Genomic DNA, 20024 nt, shown 5'->3' with positions numbered 1-20024 from the left:
TCTTAGAAGAGAAATCTGGGGGAGATTGCAAAATTCCGAAGGAGGTAAAAAACTTCCAAATTATCATCAGCAAAATCATGCCAACAAGTTAGAGGTGGACAGAGTTGGTAGAACATATAGTGAGCAGAGACTCAAGAAAGGGGTTTCAATTGACTGGGAAGTTCCCACTGGCAAAGCAGTATCAATGAAAGAACAGAATGTTTTCACAAAGAGTTAGGAAAAAATCCAACCCAGGAAGGAGGGAGAGAACTGAACTTGAAGCAAGAAGGTTAGGGGAAAGCCTTCTAGTCCAGGAGTCAGGGAAAGAACCCTAATCAAAACAAGGAGACAGACACAAGGGGGAAAGGTAAAAGAATGAAGCTAACACTTTCTAACACCATACACAAAAATCAACTCAAAATGGATTAAAGATCTAAATGTAAGACCAGAAACTATAAAACTCTTAGAGCAAAACAAAAGCAGAACAGTCTCTGACATGAATCTCAGCAAGATCCTCTTTGAGTCACTTCCCAGAGTAATAGAAATAAAAACAAAAAATAAACAAATGGGATGTGATTAAACTTCAAAGCTTTTGCACAACAAAGGAAACTATAAGCAAGGTGAAAAGGCAGTCATAAGAATGGGAGAAAATAATAGCGAATGAAACAACTGACAAAGAATTAATCTCCAGAATATACAAGCAACTCACGCAGCTCAATATTAGAAAAATAAATGACCCAATCAAAAATGGGCCAAAGAACTAGACATTTCTCCAAAGAAGACATACAGATGGCTAACAAAATACATGGACATCACTCATTATCAGAGAAATGCAAATCAAAACACAATGAAGTACCATCTCTTGCTGGTCAGAATGGCCGGCATCAAAATGTCTACAAACAATACATGCTGGAGAGGGTTTGAAGAAAAGTGAACCCTCTTACACTGTTGGTGGGAATGCAAACTAGTACAGCCACCATGGAGAACAGTGGGGAGATACATTAAAAAACTGGAAATAGAACTGCCATACAACCCAGCAATCCCACTGCTTGGCATACACACTGAGGAAACAAGAATTGAGAGACACGTGTGCCCCAATGTTTATTGCAGCACTGTTTACAATAGCTAGGACATGGAAGCAACTTAGATGTCCGTCGGCAGACAAATGGATAAGGAAATTGTGGTACGTATACACAATGGAATATTACTCAGCTATAAAAATGAAAGCATTTGAATCAGTTCTAATGAGGTAGATGAAACTGGAGCCTATTATACAGAGTGAAGTAAGTCAGAAAAAGAAACAATAGTCCAGTATATTAACACATATATGTCGAATTTAGAAAGATGGTAATGATGACCCTATATGCAAGAAAGCAAAAGAGACAACGATGTAAAGAACAAAATTTGGACTGTGTGGGAAAGAGCAAGGGTGGGGTGATGTGAGAGAATAGCATTGAAACACGTATATTACCATATGTAAAACAGATGACCAGTGCAAGTTTGATACAGAAAGCAGGGCAGTCAAAGCCAGTGCTCTGGGACAACCCAGAGGGATGGGGTAGGAAGGGAGGTGAGAGGGGTGTTCGGGATGGGGGGACACATGTACACCCATCGCTGATTCATGTTGATATATGGGGAAAAAACACAATATTGTAAAGTAATTAGCTTCTAATTAAAATAAATTAATTTTTTTAAAAGGAGCCAGAAGAACTTCCAGTCCAGTGAGTGAGGGAATAATCCCCCAGTTAAGAAGAGAGCCAGGAAGAAAGACTTTTAGCCCAGCAGGTATCTTTTAAACAAAGAAGCCTGGGATTCTAACCTGTTTATTATAGAGATCCTAGTACTTAAATGCAACCTCTGTCTGGGACTTCTACCTTGACTTCTAGAGTATTACTCAGAATGTTAAGAATCAAAATCTGTCCTTACCAACTTCAACAGAGCAATGGCTTAGGAATCAGACTGACCAATGGACAGCTGACCAGTCAGTCAGAAGTGAAGCCAAAGGCTGCAAACATACTCACCTAGAGTCCTGAGTAAGAGATCTGGGGATCCAATGACAAATCTGATCCCATCTGGGTTTGGGCACCATAACTATTAAAGAAAAAATTATTCATGGCCCTTGTTATAGATGGTAAGAAAAACTTCATTCAATGGAGGACTATTGTGGTAAGTATAGGGATCACTGTAATGGTGTCTTGCAGTGGAGGAGGGACATCAGACTTAACTCTGAATACAGCAAGGAAAAATGTGAATTTTAAGCTAAGGAACATGGTGGTGGTAATGATGGAAGGGGAGTGGTCAGTGGATGTAAAATCATTAAGAGGAAACATCAGAGGTAAGGAAAGGACTCTGGCTAAACCGACTGAACAGGATTCTTGTTGAAGGCAGGCCAGGGTGATCAGATATCATGTGGGAGATGGTGTGGGAAGAGGAACCCACTTAGATATTGAGGCTGGGAATTCTGGCTAAACTTACTTAGCAAGATTCTTGCTAAAATTGATAATACAGAGATAAATATGGAAGCCCAAAAGTCAAGGTCTAGTTAAGAGAGAGCAAAAGAGCCTGAGTAGAGTTTGGTCAAGGAGAGAATCTTTGTCAGCAGGTCAAAAGAGTGTCATGTTAAAGATGAAGTTACAAGTAGAAAGTTTCCTTGTCAAAACTATGAAAGATAAAAAGCCTATTAATTAGAGATAAACACCACTGTATTGACACACATTTAACCCATGTGAAGTGTAGTGCAATGGTTTCTAAACTGCAGTACCAATGGTAGACTGTTAGATGATTGTAGATGATCTAAGGCATAAGGTATCTCAAAGATATCAGAGCAGTTGCCCACATGTCACTAGATGGTGCATTATTCTGGGAAATAATTGAGTAGTTAAATGCATCTTCTAAAGAAAAAAATGCAGTATAAGTAGTATAAGAGTATGGAAAAAATCATGAAAGGGGTACCCCAAAGAATTAATGATGGGAATCATTATTATATCAGAAAAAGTACTATTATATACATTGTTGGGATACATATGTAGTGAAATTAGAAACATTAGTAGAAAGGGCATACACTGACTTTAGTTCAGGGTCAAAGGGAAAAAAATGGGTAAAGGACATAATAAGGGCTATAATATATCTCAAACATTTTATTTCTTTTTGAAAAAAAAAATGAGGGAGAAGAAAAGTAGCAGCAGTAGCATCTAGGCCCAGGAATCAAGAAATATTTATTTAAGGACTGGCTTAGTTGAATCTGCCTGCAGTGCAGGAGACCTGGGTTCAATCTTTGGGTTGAGAAGATTCTCTGGAGAAGGAAATGGCAATGCACTGCATCACTACTACCTGGAGAATTCCATGGACAGAGGAGCTGGGCAGGCTACAGTCCATGGGGTTGCAAAGAGTCAGACATGACTGTGAGACAAACTTTCACTTTTTTTTTTCTTAAAGGGTAGTACTATGTGCTGTAAATCCTTTTGTCTCTCTAGACTGGTTTAGTACTCAGTACAATAAGGATTTGAACAAGATAATTGCAAAGGCCCAAACAGCTCTAGAATTATATTGTTCTGTTCTCACCAAGGGTCCTAGTTAGCGTATGCTTAATGCCTTAATTTCCATGTACCCAGTTAGTAATAATACTTTTGTATGTATCTAACTAACAAGCTGACATTTTATCCACCAGTTCAGAATGAGACAGGAAATTAAAGAGAAAGCAAAAAGGAAATACACTGTCAAAATATAAACACTGAGATAACTTGGAATTCTGAGGGAAATGGCCTGCAGCATAAGAAGCAGGAAATGGTAGTAAATGGTTCAGGAGTAGTAAATAGTGAAGCTGGAAAGCAGGTCATCAAGAGCATTAGATGTCAGGCTGAGAAAGTAGTCTTCATTCAAGAGCGGGGGTGCCATTTTATGAGTGTCCTGCAGGTCAGAGTCCTCCTAAGCCACACTCTCACCTAGAAACTGATTTCAAACATGGCACTTTCTCTTTTCTCTGTTTTGCCACACCATCTATTATCAGAATCCATATCAATAGAGTTAAAGCTTTTCCACAATTGGACGAATGTGAAAGAATGTACTTTAACTACTTCATCACATTTCAATCACAAGAGCAGGCAAGACAATGGATCTAAGACCAAAAAATGCAAATTACTGCAAACTAGACCTATAAAAGTCTTAGGAAAATAGAGGAAGTTAAAAGCAGACCTAGGTGGAAAAGTACCCTGTAAACCACGTACTTCAGAAATAATCACAGGCGTTTTCCCAATAAGGCCCACTAGAGAGTTCTATTTTACAAGAACAAAATGAAAGCAAAAATCATTCTGAAAAGCACAACAGGTTTGTGCCCAAAGATACTCCACACAGTCATTTACAATGGTACTGCCTTGGGATAGCTCAACACAAAGGAAGTCTCTAGGTAAACCAAGACATATTTTGTCTGCATTCAGATGGGCTTCCCTTGTGGCTCAGCTGGTAAAGAATCCACTTGCAATGCAGGAGACCTGGGTTTGATCCCTGGGATGGGAAGAGCCCCTGAAGAAAGGAAAGGCTACCCACTACAGTATTTTGGCCTGGAGAATTCCATGGACAGTCCATGGGTTCGCAAAAGAGTTGGACATGACTGAGTGACTTTCACATTTCACTTTCACTTCCTTTTCTCCTTTGCCTTTCACTTCTCTTCTTTTCTCAGCTATTTGTAAGGCCTCCTCAGACAACCATTTTGCCTTTTTGCATTTCCTTTTCTTGGGGATGGTTTTGAGCCTGGACTGTAAGAGTGGATTCAGCAGAGCTCAAGCCTGGAAAAGGGAGAGCTCGACCACTTGTCACATTAAAAAATGAGATATCCTGAAGCGCTAGTCTTTTTAATGTGCCTTTTCTCACAAAGACTGTTCAGAACCCAGTTGCCTTTCCCTGATTGCTCTGCTCTTTCCCCAGGATTTTGGCAGGCCCTGAAGTTCTCTTTTCCTACAAGTTCTTTCATCATGCCAGCACAGTGAATAAAACTGAAAATGCAATGGTGCTTGGATGGGGGCCACCTGCAACCTTCCACTGGGGAATCAGAACCTGGGTGAAGTTTGGGCCTCCAAGGGGGAGAAGAGACAGGAGACATCCTTGTGAAGATGAAGCAGAATGGGTGCTTTTCAAGGGGCAAGGTCCATGCTTTCCTTAGATGTTTTAAAGGAGTTCCTATTCCCAAAGAGTTAACAAAATAAGAAAATAATATATTTGCCCTTGAATCAATAGGTGGAGGTTGGGATGGTGGAGGTGGATGAGGACTAATAAACTTGCTTTGACTCTGACCTTCCCAAGCATTTTTCCAGTTGAAAATCACTGGAACTGCCAGGCATGGGACATGGCCTCTAGACTCGACCCCTTCCCCAGGCTGAGAGATTGTCCATCTAAAACAGGCCTTCAGTTGGGAACTGGACTCCATCGTGTTGTAAATCTCCTACCTTAGGGAAAATGGCCACACCAACACCCTCAGAGACACATGATCTGTTTGGCTGAGCTGCAGCTTGAGCACAGGATGATTGGTCTGCTCCTGAATGAACAAACAAAATTAGACATATAGATACAGAGAACATACTAATAGTTACCAGTGGGGGAGGGGGGTGGGGGAAGATGAAATTGGTAAAGTGGTCAACTATATGATGGTAAATGAAAACTAAACTTTTTGTGGTGATCAGGCTATAGTGTATAAAGAAAAGTATACACTTTTTATATTGAAATATATTTCAATATTGTATACATGAAACTCACACAATGTTATAAACCAATGTTACTTTAAATACAAGAAATTTAGAGCTCTCCACAAGAAAAAAACACTTGTGCTCAAGGAATGCTACTCAACAATACAAATAATTAAAACTCACCAATAAGGCAGCAAAAAACTGATTAAAAAATGAGCCAAAAACTTTATCAGACATAGCATCAATAATGATATACACATGACAAAGAAGCATATGAAAAAGTGCTCCACATTATATGTCATCAGGGAAATATAAGTTTAAGCAACCGTAAGATACCACTACACCCCTATTAGCATGACCAAAATACAGAACACTGAAAGTAGCTAATGCTGGCTGGGATATGAAGAGCAATAGGAACTCTAATTCATTGCTTGTTGGAATGCAAAACTGTACCACCACTTTGGTCAGCAGTTTGTGATTTCTTACAAAACTAATCCAATTCTTTTCTTACAGTTCAGCAATTGCACTCGATATTTACCAAAGAATTGAAAACTTATGTCCAAACAAAAATCTGCACAAGGATGTTTATGGGAGCTTTATTCATAATTGCCAGAACTTGGAAGCACCCAAGAAGTCTTTCAATAAGTGAGTGGATTTATAAACTGTGGTACATCAAAACAGTTGAATATTATTCAGCAATAAAAATAAATGACCTATCATGCCATGAAGACATGAAAGAAACTTAAATGCATATTACTAAGTGAAAAAGGCCAATCTGAATGGAGTACATATTGTATGATTCCAGGGACATAACACTCAGGAAAAAGCAAATCTATGGAGTCAGTAAAAAGATAAGTGGTTGTCAGGATTTGGTGGTAGGGAGAAGAGAGATGAATCAGTGGAGCACAATTTTTAGTGTGGTGTAAATACTCTGTGCACTACTATAATGATGTACGCATATCATTATACATTTGTCCAAACCCACAGGATGTAAAACTTAATGTAAAACACCAGGAGAGAATCCTAGTGTAAACTGTGGATTACAATGGGTCAATTTAGGTTCATCAGTTGTGACAAATACACCACTGTAGTGGGTGATGCTGATAACGGAGGAGTTTATGCACCTATTGGGGTGGGAATGCATGGGAACTCTATACTTTACACTTAATTTTTCTGTGAGCCTAGAACTGTTCTAAAAAATAAAGTGTTTACAGAAAAATAACCTTTTAAAGAAGAAGCCCTGTCACATGGTGCAACATGAATTGAGGACATTATGCTAAGTGAAATAAGCCAATCACATCACAAAAATATATATACTGTATTATTATACTTATATGAGGTATCTAGAGTAGTCAGTCTCAAAGAAACATAGAAAGTGAAATGTTGTCTGCCAGGGGCTTGGTATAGAGGTAAATGAATTATTTAACATGCATAGAATTTTCATTTTGCAAGATGAAAAGGGATTTGAGATGGACTGTATGATATGAATATATTCAACACTACTAAGCTGTACAGTTAGAAATTATAATTAATTTTATGTTCTGCATATTTTACCACAATTTAAAAAAGGGAAGGCATTCTGATACATTGCTACAACATGGATGAAACTTGAAGAGGTTATACCAAGTGAAATAAGCTATATACAAATATTGTATAATTCCACTGATATGAGGTACATAGAGTAGTTCAATTCATAGAAAAAAAGTAAAATGGTGGTTTTCAGGAAATGGGGGGAGGGAGAAATGGAGAGTTACTGCTTTATAAATACAGAATTTCAGTTTGGGAAAATGAAAAATTCTTGAGAATGGGTGGTGGTGACAATTGCATATTAACTATGTATAAATGTACAATGGCTGATTCATGTTGATGTATGGCAAAGACCACATTATTGTAAAGCAATTATCCTCCAATTAAAAAAAAATGGTTAGGGCCTTCCTTGGTGGTCCAGTGGTTGAGATCCCATGCTTCCACTGTGGGGAGCATAGATTCAATCCCTGGTTGGAGAACCAAGATCCCAGACACCACATGGCATGGTCAAAAACATTTTTTAATTGAAAAAGAGTTGATTTAAATGATTAAATGATACATTTTATATTATGTATATTTTATTGCAATTTAAAAAACCCATAGGTATAAAGTTTAAATTCTGTAAAACAGTTTATACAAATCCTCATGATCACCTCTACCTATCACTCCTGTCTGATTTCTCACCACTCCATCTACTTTATAGTTTAGCTAAATTGTTTTTTAATTTGTCAAGTAGGAAATGTTTTCATGCTTAGTGAATATATATATACTACTTTTTAATCTGTCTTGTGTCTCTTTGTTTTGGGAATTGCCACTTCCTGATTCAGTATGACTCTGGTGAGACTGTCAATCAGGAGGCCAACCTTCCTCTCCATAGAGGTAAGAATATAATCTTTAAACTGGCCAATCAGAGCACCCATTCTCGTGGATAGTGATTCGTCCATAAATTCATATGTGATCCAAGCGAGGTCAAACTGTACTTTTGGAGCTATTGATATGGGGACTTGGAAAAGAGATTGCTTCTCCTTCTGAGTGTGTGAGCTTAATGTAATATAATTCTGAAGGTACTGAGGTACCATCTTTCTCAGTATGAAGAAAAAGGCTGAAATTGAAGTAAGAAAAGGAATACTGAACGTAAAGATGAGGAGAGATCACTGAAGGCAGCTTCAGTATGTAGATCCAGACTTGCTTTATAAATTTGTTTAATTAACTGCCTTTTCTGTTAGACTGCAAGCTACAATGACTACTATCTTACTCACCCTCATATTTCCATAGTTTGTAGCATTTATTACATCATAAATAAACACCACCTTTTGAAAAACTAAATTATTATCTATGGGGTATGCTAATTACACAATAATATAAATATTCACCAAAGTTTTTTCTAATATTTTTGTGATTTGATGTATTTAATTTAAATTTGTGGTATGAGGGGGGAGATCGAATCTGTTTTTTCCCCATATGATCAGCCAGATATTCTTTACACAATTTAATGAATGACTCAGCCATTCCTCACTCATTTGAAATATTAACTTTAAAGTCTTATATGTGTCCATTTCTGGGGGTTTATATCCTGTTATATTGACTTGTGCACACATTTCTACATAAATAATAAATTTTTTAAATTATTGTATCATTTCTATATTACTTAATGTACATAAAGATCACCCAAAATGTAACTTTAAGTTTTTCTATGATTTATGAAAAATACATGAACAATGTGAAAATACTAAAAATTGCTGACTGACATTTTTCCTTTTATTTTTTATCATAATTTTTATTAATGCTTTTAATTAAGATAACCTATTTGTTTAATACTGAGTGTTTTAGAAGTAAATTGGAAAATAGCAAATAAAAAGCACAGCAGCCATCTTGACCAAGAAAGCAGTTAAGATGTAGAAGAATAAGGAATACCATAGAATAGATAAGATATCATAGAAAAGTTGACAGTAAAGAGAATGTGCCGGGAATTTAATTATTTTTCATATTTTCCCTCAATCCACCCCCCTTCATTCTTCTGGTATTTTCACACTATAAAGAATGAGTGAATTGTCATTCTTAGGAAGAAGGTCATACTTTGATGCCAATTTTACTGATACTTGGAATTACTATGAAACCTTTACTGAAAATTCACAATTTACTAGATTGTAGTCATATAGAACTAACAGCAAATGAGAGAAAAACTTTATTGGAAACTTAATGAATTTATAAGAATTCAAAGTTATACAGCAAAGACTTAGTGTCACCAAAAGAGAGCATTGACTGGCTGCTGCAAGGCCACCTCACAGGCATTATTTTCTTTGATGAGGTCACCACAATCCAGGCTGGGGTCTTCAATTTTAGAGATCTACAGCTTGATAATGGTCATATCCCAGAATCCATCCAAATTCAGGAGATGAAGTTTCGCTGATTATATCATAAGACTGAAAGATATAAAAGCGGACAATTTATGCATTTATATTGAGAAATGCAATAATCATACAGATTAGATATGTCTCTTGAGAAGTTAACACCCTACTTTTCCTTCTAGGCAAATTATATGGGAAGCAAAATTAGTGTATTTCTTCATTAACATTAAATCAAAGTCATAAAATGCTGATAACTGGCATCTTATTTATACCTGGTGTAAATTTGCCTGCACAATGATTTATCAGACACATAGACCAGATGTTTCCATTACCCAAGGCATTTTTTCCTGAGAAAAGTTCTAGGATGTCTACCTCTGTATTTCTTATTTTTCTAGACTGCCATAATTGATCAACTGGCCCCATTCTCATCCCATTACCCATTAACACGTTCTTTTATTCTCCAGGAAATCTGTATTTATTTACAGAAATAATACGTTTATAATTGAACAGTATATAATTCAAACAACATAGACAAAATTATCCTTGTCACCAAACTTCTACTTTTCTTCAGTTCTATTTCTAAAGGAAATCACAGATACCAGTTCTTTCTAAATCCTTTTCTATGCATTTAAATGTTCATACAGATAGTACTTACAGTAATATAAAATTTTAGACAGAATTTGAATATAAATTAGTTCATTCTGCAATTTGTTTTAATTCACTTTAATCCATTTAATAAAATATCAATGCTTTTTTTTTTATCAAAATAGATCTATCTACATATTTCAACAACCTCACAATATTATACTGCATGACAGAATAGTCATTCCTCTCTCAAAAGGTATTTCTTTGAAATTTTTCTTTATAATAAAGAAGCATATTTGTCCATATGTAAGAATTTTCCCATAGATTCCATAAGTAAATTATGTGTCAAAGAGTACACACTTTAAAGTTTTAATGCTGTTAATATAAAAATACATACTCTCATAACCAGTGTATATATCACCACATCCTCCCTAAAACAGATTACATAGATTTTTGATTGTTGCAAATGTGATGTGCTAAAAATGGTATCTTGAATTGTACTTCCATGATTAATAAAGAAGTTAATTAATTGTCATTATTGGTCATTAATATTTTGCCTTCTAAGAACTGTCTGTTCCTTGAACATTTTTCTATCAAGTTATTTGTATTTTTGTGTTATATATAAAAGTGCTTTAAGGACTCAAATCAAGATGGTGGAATAGGAGGATGTGGCCCTCTTCCCATGAACATGTCAAAAACACATCTACAAGTGAAAAAAATTCTCACTGAAAACTAACTGAAGACTAGCAGAAAGACTCCTGTACAATCAAGGTTGTAAGGATTGGGTAGGAAGGGAAAAGAAATGATCAGATTAGGACTTGTGCCTCTGGGAGAAGATTCAGAGGAAAAGGGAGACTATACAGGCATAGACATTCACTGGAGAGTGCATAGTTTGAGAAACATATTGGATGACCCACCCCTGGAGTCTGACAAATGGAAGCGCCCCCTTGGCTGATTAGAGCTGACAAATGGAAGCATCCCCTTGGCTGATTGGAGGCTCAGTGGGACTAACAAGAGGGCTGTGGGAAGCCTTGACTCTCTTTGTGATGAGCACTTGAATGCTTGCTTGCTCCCAAACACAGGCAGGGAAGGTTGAATTGAAACCACACAGGTAGTTGACTCATTTCCTGTGACCAATCTGGTATATGCCCCAGCCTGAATCAAGCAAACACTCTAGCCCTATTTGCCTCACACTGAAGCTCCCCACTAAAGCAAGAGCAGTCAGAAATGAAGAAAGAGCTCAGCCAAAAGATACCACAGTGACTCAGACACTAAGGGTGTCTGAGCAGGGACTGGGCAGCCATTGTGGTTGATAGCACAAGCAGCACATCACAGGAAGACCAAATCTCTGAAAGTGGCCAGTTCAGTACCCACACCATTACCTCTTGCCCCAGCACTGCTCTTCTCTGGGGCTAAGGGAGCCCGTGCTGGAAAGCAGAATATACACTTCAAGGGAACTGAGGTATTTCAGACTCAACCCTCGGGGCTTCTGTTCCAGCAACTTGATATCTGACCCAACCCCCAATAGGGTGGCGACAGTCACTGAACAGAGGGAAAGTCCCCCCTCGCATCTGCCCTCTGCCCTAGCCCCTGACTCTCCAGCCCCATCTTCTACCATGATGATAGATGCTAGCACACCCTGAGGAAAGATGTGACTTGTGTTCACATCAAATCTAGCTCTATCACCAAAGTCACTGGGCACACATAGACTCACACATAAGGACATCCCTTCAAAATAATTGTTTTACTTAATTTCATAGAGACAGAGAAGAATAAGCAAATTGAGAAGACAGGAATTTTTCTCAACAGAAAAAGAAAAAAAAAGAACCAATGAAACAGAAATAAACAATTTACTAGATAAAGAGTTCAAAGCATTAGTAATAACAATGATAACTAAATTATGTAAGAGAATAGATAAGCAGAATGAAAATTTTAACAAGGAAGCAGAAAATATATATTATATATATATACATATATATATATATATGTATATATATTGTATATATATAAAGTAAGGAATAAGGTTTCCCTGGTGACTCAGTGGTAAAGTGTCCACCTGCCAATGAAGGAGACAGGGGTTTAATCCTTGGTCTGAGAGGATCCCACATGCTGCAGGACAACTGAGCCTGTATGCCACAAACACTGAGCTTGTGCTCTAGAAACCAGAGCCACAACTGTTGAGCCCACATGCTGCAACTACTGAAGCCCATGCACCCTAGAGCCCATGGTCTGCAACAAGAGAGGCCATGAAAATGAGAAGCACCGTAACTAGAGTAGCTCCCACTCACCACAACTAGAGAAAAGCCTATGGAGCAATGAAGACCTAGCACAAACAAAAATAAATAATTTTTTAAAGAAGTAAAAATAAAATAAGTAAAAAACACACTAGAAAGAGTGAACAGCAAACTAGGTGATACAGAAGAATGCATACAGAAGAATGCACTCCATCTAAAAGATAGAATAGAAATCAGCAGCACAACAGGAAAAAGAAAAACAAATTAAAAAAAAAAAAAAGAAACTAATTAAAATATCTGGGGGGGGGTAACATCAAGCATACAAACACTCGCATTATAGGGGTCCCAGAAAGAGAAGAGATATATAAGGAGGTAAAAATGCATTTAATAAAATTATAGCAGAAAATTTCCCAAACCTGGAAAAGGAAAGATATTCACGTATAGGAAAACAAAGGTTTAACCCAAACAGACCCACAGCAAGACACAGTCATAATTAAAATGGCTAAAGTCAAAGATAAATAATTCTAGGCCATGGAGTAGATGAAACTGTTGGAAGATCTTACTGGAGGCCCCTTCTTTCTCAATATCCCTGGAATATGTATCCACTTGTCATCCCTCCACTAGAAGCTACTCCAAGGATATGGTATTGTGAACATATGTTTCTGGGACTATCTGGATGATCTATATACAGGACTGAACCCAATTCAAACCTTTATATACATTATAAAATTCTGGCAGCCAGTGTGGTCTGTTCATCATGTAGTGCCCAAGACAAGCCTCATATGTACTGCCAAAGTGACCTTGATAAAGGCTACGCAGATGGCTGACAAAATGACAGAGTAGAAGGACATAAGCAATGCCTTCTCATTAAAACATGAAAATCAAAGCTAATTGCTAAAGAACAATCAACAAAAACACAGGAATCTACCAAAAATTGATACCCAGTATCCAAAGACAAAACAGAAGTGGCAAGGAGACAGAGTGAAAGTCCTGAGCCTCACGTCAGGATTCCCAGCCTGGGGTTCTGTCAACAAGAGGAGACCCCAGAGAATCTGGCTTTGATGGATTCCTGATCACAGGAATTCCATGGGACAGGAAGAAAGAAAATCTGCACTATAGGAGTGGGAAAACAAGACCCTGTGAGCACCAGGACACATGGGAAAAAATCAGTGACCTCATAAGAGACTAGATCACACCTACCTGTTAATATCGAAGGGTCTGCTGTGGAACTGGGGATGTCTGTGGCTCACTGCAGGGACAAAGACACTGGCAGACGACAGTTCTGGAAAGTATTCATTGGTACAAGCCTTCCTGGAGGACATCATTTTCTACTCAAGACCTAGCCTCACCTAACAGCCTGGAGGCTTCAGTGCTGGGAACAGAGTCCCACATATCAGCTCACAGGCTGGGTAAAGCCTTCCTGAGCAGAGCTCTGCCCACCAGAGAGACAGGACCCAGCTCCAACCACCAGCAGGAAGGAACCAGATCCTCTCACCAAGAAGCCTGCAAAAGCCCCTTAGACAGCCTCATCCAGCAGAATGCAGACAACAGAAGCAAGAACTACAATCCAACAGCTTGCAGAAAAGAAACTGCAATTACAGAAAGTTAGACAAAAAGAGATGAAAGAGGAATATATCCCAAATGAAGGAACAAGATAAAACCCCAGAAGGACAACTAAATGAAGTGGGGATAGGAAATATGCTTAAAATTAATTCAGAGTAATGATAGTGAAGATAATCCAAATCTCAGGAAAAGAATGGAGGCACAGATTGTGAAAATGCAAAGATGTTTAACATGTTTAACAAAGATGCAGAAGGACTAAAAACAAACAAAGGAAACTATAAGCAAAGTGAAAAGACAACCTTCCGAATGGGAGAAAATAATAGCAAACGAAACAACTAATAAAGGATTAATTTCCAAAACATACAAGCAGCTCATACAACTCAACACCAGAAAAACAAATAACCCAATCAAAAAGTGGGAAAAAGACCTAAAACAGACATCTCTCCAAAGAAGACATACAGATGGCTAACAAACACATGAAAAGATGCTCAACATTGCTCATTATTAGTGAAATGCAGATCAAAACTACAATGAGATATCATCTCACTGGTCAGAATGGCCCTCATCAAAAAGTCTACAAACAGTAAATGCTGGAAAGGGTGTAGAGAAAAGCAAACACTCTTGCACTTTTGGTGGGAATGTAAATTGATACAGCCACTATGGAAGATGGCATAGACATTCTTTAAAAAACTAGGAATAAAACCACCATATGACCCAGCAATCCCACTCCTAGGCATATACCCTGAGGAAACCAAAATTGAAAGAGACACATGTATCCCACTGTTCACTGCAACACTACTTACAATAGCTAGAACATGGAAACAACTAAGAAGTCCATCAACAGATGAATGGATAAAGATGTTGTGGCATATATACACAATGGAATATTACTCAGCCATAAAAAGGAATGCATTTGAGTCAGTTCTAATGAGGTGTATGAACCTGGAACCTATCATACATAGTGAAGTGAGTCAGAAAGAGAAAGATAAATACCATATTCTAACCGTATTCTAACACATATATACAGAATCTAGAAAAATGGTACTGAAGAATTTATTTACTGGGCAACAGTGGAGAAACAGAAATAAAGAATAGACTTATGGACATGGGGAGAGGGGAGGAGAGAGGAGAGGGTGAGATGTTTGGAATGAGTAACATAGAAACTTACATTACCATATGTAAAAGAGATAGCCAACAGGAATTTGCTGTATGGCTCAGGAAACTCAAACAGGGGCTCTGTATCAACCTAGAGGGGTAGGATGGGCAGGGAGATGGGAGTGAGTTTCAAAAGGGATAGGATATATGTATACCTATGGCTGATTCATGTTGAGGTTTGACAGAAAACAGCAAGATTTTGTAAAGCAATTATCCTTCAATAAAAAATAAATAAAAAATAAACAAAGAGATGAAATATACACTAGAAAGAATCAATATCAGAAGAACTGAGGGAGAACAGAAAAGCGAGCTGGAAGATAGAATGGTGGAAATGACTGCTGTGGGACAGAATAAAGAAAAAGGAATGAGAAAAAAAAATGATGACAGTCTGAGACCTCTCAGTTCAGTTCAGTTCAGTGCAGCCACTCAGGGGTGTTCACTGGAAGGACTGATGCTGAAACTGAAACTCTAATACTTTAGCCACCTCGTGCAAAGAGTAGACTCATTGGAAAAGAGACCTCTAGAACAACATTGAATTTATGAACATTTGCATTATAGGGATCCCAGAAGGAGAAAAGAGAGAGAAAGGACTTGAAAAAAATACTTGGAGGAACAGAGAGTTACATTTTAATCAAACTGACAAAAATTAAAAACAAAGAAAAGATATTAAAAGCAACAAAGAAAAAGCAACAAATACCATATCAGGGAACTCCATAAGGTAATCAGCTGATTTCCCAGCAGAAACTTTGCAGGTCAGAAGGGAATGGAATGGTATATATAAAGTGATGAAAGGGAAGAACCTACAAACCAAGAATACTCTACCTAGCAAGGCTCATATTAAGATGCAACAGAGAACTCAAAAGTTTAAAGACAAGAAAATGTTAAGAGAATTCAGCAACACCAGACTACATTTGCAACAAATGCTAAAGGAAATTCTGTAAGTAGAAAAGTCCACTACAAAAAACAAGACCATTACAAATAAAAAAGTTGATGGATAAAGACAAGAATAAAGGTAGGAAATTAACTACACAAAAATATGATATAAAAACAAGCAATTGTGAGGAGAGTGCAAATGCAGGATACTGGAAATGCATTTAAAATTAAAACACGAACAGAATGACCATCATCAAAAAAAAAAAAATCTACAAATAAAAAATGCTGGAGAGGATGTGGAGAAAAGGGAACACTCTTGCAATGTTGGTAAGAATATAAACTGATATAGCCACAATGGAAAACAGTATGGGAATTCCTTAGAAAACTACCATATGACTCAGAAATTCCACTACCAGGCATATACCCTGAGAAAACCACAATTCAAACAGACACATGTACCCTAGTGTTTATTGCAGCACTATTTACAATAGCCAAGACATGAAAGTAACACAGATGTAAACTGACAGATGAATGGATAAAGAAGTTGTGGTACATATATACAGTGGAATATCACTCAGCCATAAAAAGGAATAAATGTGAATCAGTTGAACTGAGATGGGCACACATATCATACAGTAGAGCATACATGTAGAATCTAGAAAACAGTACTGATGAACCTATCTTCATGGAAGGAATTGAGACACAGATGTAGCAAACAGACTTGTGGACACAGTTGGGGAGGGAGAGAATAGGACAAATTGAGAAAGTAGCATTGACACATATGCAATACCATATGTAAAATAGATAGCTGATGGAAAGCTACTATATAACACAGGGAGTCCAGTCTGGCACTGTGATGACCTAGAGGAGTGGGATGGGGGATGGGGTTGGAGAGAAGCTCAAGAGATTACACACACACACACACACACACACACACATATTGCTTCAGTCATGTCTGACTCTTTGCGATCCTATGGACTGCAGCTTGCCAGGCTCCTCTGTCCATGGTATTCTCCAGGTAAAAATATTGGAGTGGGTTGCCACGCCTCTCTAGAGGGGAATCCTCCACCACCCAGGGATCAAATCCAGGTCTCCTACATCTTTCACATTGCAGAAGTTATATATATATATATATATATATATATATATATATATATATATACACACACACACATACACACACACACACACACACACACACACACACACACACACATATATATATATATATATATATATATATAGTTAAGTGTCATTTGCATTGTTGTATGTTAGAAACTAACACAATATTGTAAAGCAATTATCCTTCAATTAAAAAACAAATTAAAGATCAATAATTTAAAACAATCCCATTTATATATAGACTGCTATATTAATACTTCATAGTAACCACAAACTGAAAATCCACACTAAATATACATACAAAAAAGAAAACAAACACTCCAAACACAAAACTAAGTTTAAACATCAAATCAAAACTGAAGAGAACAAAAGAGGAAGGGAAGAAAAAGACCTACAAAACAAATTGAAAAAAATTAACAAAACTAACAAAATGGCAATGCAAACATATATATTAACAAAAGGGTGGTAGAAACATACATATCAATAAATACCTTAAATGTAAATAGATTAAATGTTCAATCAAAATACACAGACTGGCTGAATAGATACAAAAACAAGACCCATATATATGCTGCCATAAGACAAAATAGACCTTAAAATAAACTGTTTTAAGAAACAAAGAAGGAAACTACATAAAAATCAAGGGGTCAATTCAAGAAGAAGATTGTAAGTTGAAAACATATATGCACCCAACATGGGCTTCCCTGGTGGCTCAACATAAAGAATCCACCTGCAATGCAGAAGACGCAGGAGACCCAGATTTGATCCCTGGGTGGGAGAGATCCCCTGGAGAAAGGCATGGCAACCCACTCCAGTATTCTTACCTGGAGAATCCCATGGACAGAGGAGCCTGGCAACCTACAGTCCATAGAATCACAAAGAGTCAGACATGGCTGAAGCAACTGAGCATGCACGCATGCACCCAACATAGAATCCCAATGTATGAGGCAAAACCTAACAGCCAGTAAACAAGAAGTCAACAGTAACACAATAATAGTGGCATTTTCGTCTTTAACATCCCATTTTCATCAATGGAAGATTAGTCACACAGAAGATCAATAAGGAAATAAAGGCTTTAAATGACATTAGATCAGATGTACTTAATTGATATTTAGAGGATATTGCATCTAAAAGCAGAGGGATACACTTTCTTCTCAATTGTACACAGAACATTCTCCTGGATAGATCACATCTTGGGACCCAAATCAAGCATTGGTAAATTTAAGAAAGTTGAAATAATTTAAAAATATTTATTTATTTATTTTAATTATAGGATAATTAAAATAGTGTGATGGTTTTGTCATATATCAGTATGAATTAGCCATAGGTATACATGTGTCTCTGCCATCCTGAACCCCCCTCCACCTCCCTTCCAACCCTATCCTTCCAGGTTGCCACAGAGCACCAGTTTAGGGTGCCCTGCTTCATACATCAAGCTCGCACTGGTCATCTATTTTACATATTGTAATGTCTATGTTTCAATGCTATTCTCTCAAATCATCCCACACTCTCCTTCTACCATTGAGCTTTTGCCCAAAGAAGGAAACTACAAGCAAGGTGAAAAGACAGCCCTCAGAATAGGAGGCAATAATAGCAAATGAAACAACTGACAAAGAATTAATCTCCAAAATATACAAGCATCTCATGCAGTTCAATACCAGAAAAATGACCAACCCAATCAAAAGGTGAGCAGACCTAAACAGACTTTCTTCCCAAAGAATACACACAGATGGCTAATAAACACATGAAAAGATGCTCAACAGCACTCATTATTCAGTTCAGTTCAGTTCAGTTGCTCAGTCATGTCTGACTCTTTGTGACCCCATGAATCACAGCACGCCAGGCCTCCCTGTCCATCACCAACTCCCAGAGTTTACTCAAACTCATGCCCATCAAGTCGGTGATGCCGTCCAGCCATCTCATCCTCTGTCGTCCCCTTCTCCTCCTGCCCCCAATCCCTCCCAGCATCAGGGTCTTTTCCAATGAGTCAACTCTTCGCATCAGGTGGCCAAAGTATTGGAGTTTCAGCTTCAGCATAGTCTTTCCAATGAACACCCAGGACTTATCTCCTTCAGGATGGACTGGTTGGATCTCCTTGCAGTCCAAGGGACTCTCAAGAGTCTTCTCCAACACCACAGTTCAAAAGCATCCATTTTTTGGTGCTCAGCTTTCTTCACAGCCTAACTTTCACATCCATACATGACCACTGGAAAAACCATAGCCTTGACCAGACGGACCTTTGTTGGCAAAGTAATGTCTCTGCTTTTTAATATGCTATCTAGGTTGGTCATAACTTTCCTTCCAAGGAGTAAGCGTCTTTTAATTTCACTCATTATTAGAGAACTGCAAATCGAAACCACAGTGAGGAATCATCTTACACTGGTCAGAATGGCCATAATTGAAAATTCTATAAACAATAAATGATGGAGAGGGTGTGGAGAAAAGGGAACCTTTTTACACTGTTGGTGGCAATGCAAACAGATAAAATCACTATGCATAACAGTATGGAGATTCCTTTAAAAATTAGGAATAAACTACCATATGACCCAGCAATCCCACTACTTGGCATATACCCCGCAGAAACCAGAATTGAAAAAGACATATGTTCCCCAATGCTCATTCCAGCACTATTTACAAAAGCTAGGACAGGCAAACAACCTAGATGTCCATTGGCAGGTGAATAGATAAGGAAATTGTGGTACATATACACAATGGAATATTACTTAGCTACAAAATGGAATGCATTTGAGTCAATTCTAATGAGGTGGATGAACCCAGAGCCTGTTATACAGAGTCAAATAAGTCAGAAAGAGAAAGACAAATACCATATATTAAAACATATATGAAATCTAGAAAGGTGGTACTGATGATCCTACCTACAGGGCAGCAAAGGAGACATGATGTAAAGAAAAAGCTTTTGGACTCAGTGGGAAAATTGAAATCTTATCAAGAATATTTTTCTG

At 37.6% G+C, this 20024-nt stretch overlaps 1 protein-coding gene across 5 annotated transcripts in view; it reads right to left on the bottom strand.

The window, feature by feature from the left end:
* The window catches only part of NBDY (negative regulator of P-body association), a 90974-nt gene that overhangs the window by 15334 nt on the left and 55616 nt on the right, over positions 1 to 20024 (bottom strand). For 4 of the 5 annotated variants that reach the window (XR_006339735.1, XR_006339733.1, XR_006339737.1 and 1 more), the window contains one exon: positions 9354 to 9604. The gene's annotated coding sequence lies outside the window, so the exon portion shown is untranslated. Of the gene's footprint in view, positions 1 to 5417; positions 5507 to 9353; positions 9605 to 20024 lie in introns of those variants that run through there. The other variant, XR_006339734.1, reaches the window with a different exon arrangement.

The sequence above is a fragment of the Cervus elaphus genome, chromosome X, assembly GCF_910594005.1.
Source record: "Cervus elaphus chromosome X, mCerEla1.1, whole genome shotgun sequence".
Lineage (NCBI taxonomy): Eukaryota > Metazoa > Chordata > Mammalia > Artiodactyla > Cervidae > Cervus > Cervus elaphus.
Note: the sequence above shows the minus strand (reverse complement) of the source record. Positions and strands in the feature narration are given on the sequence as shown.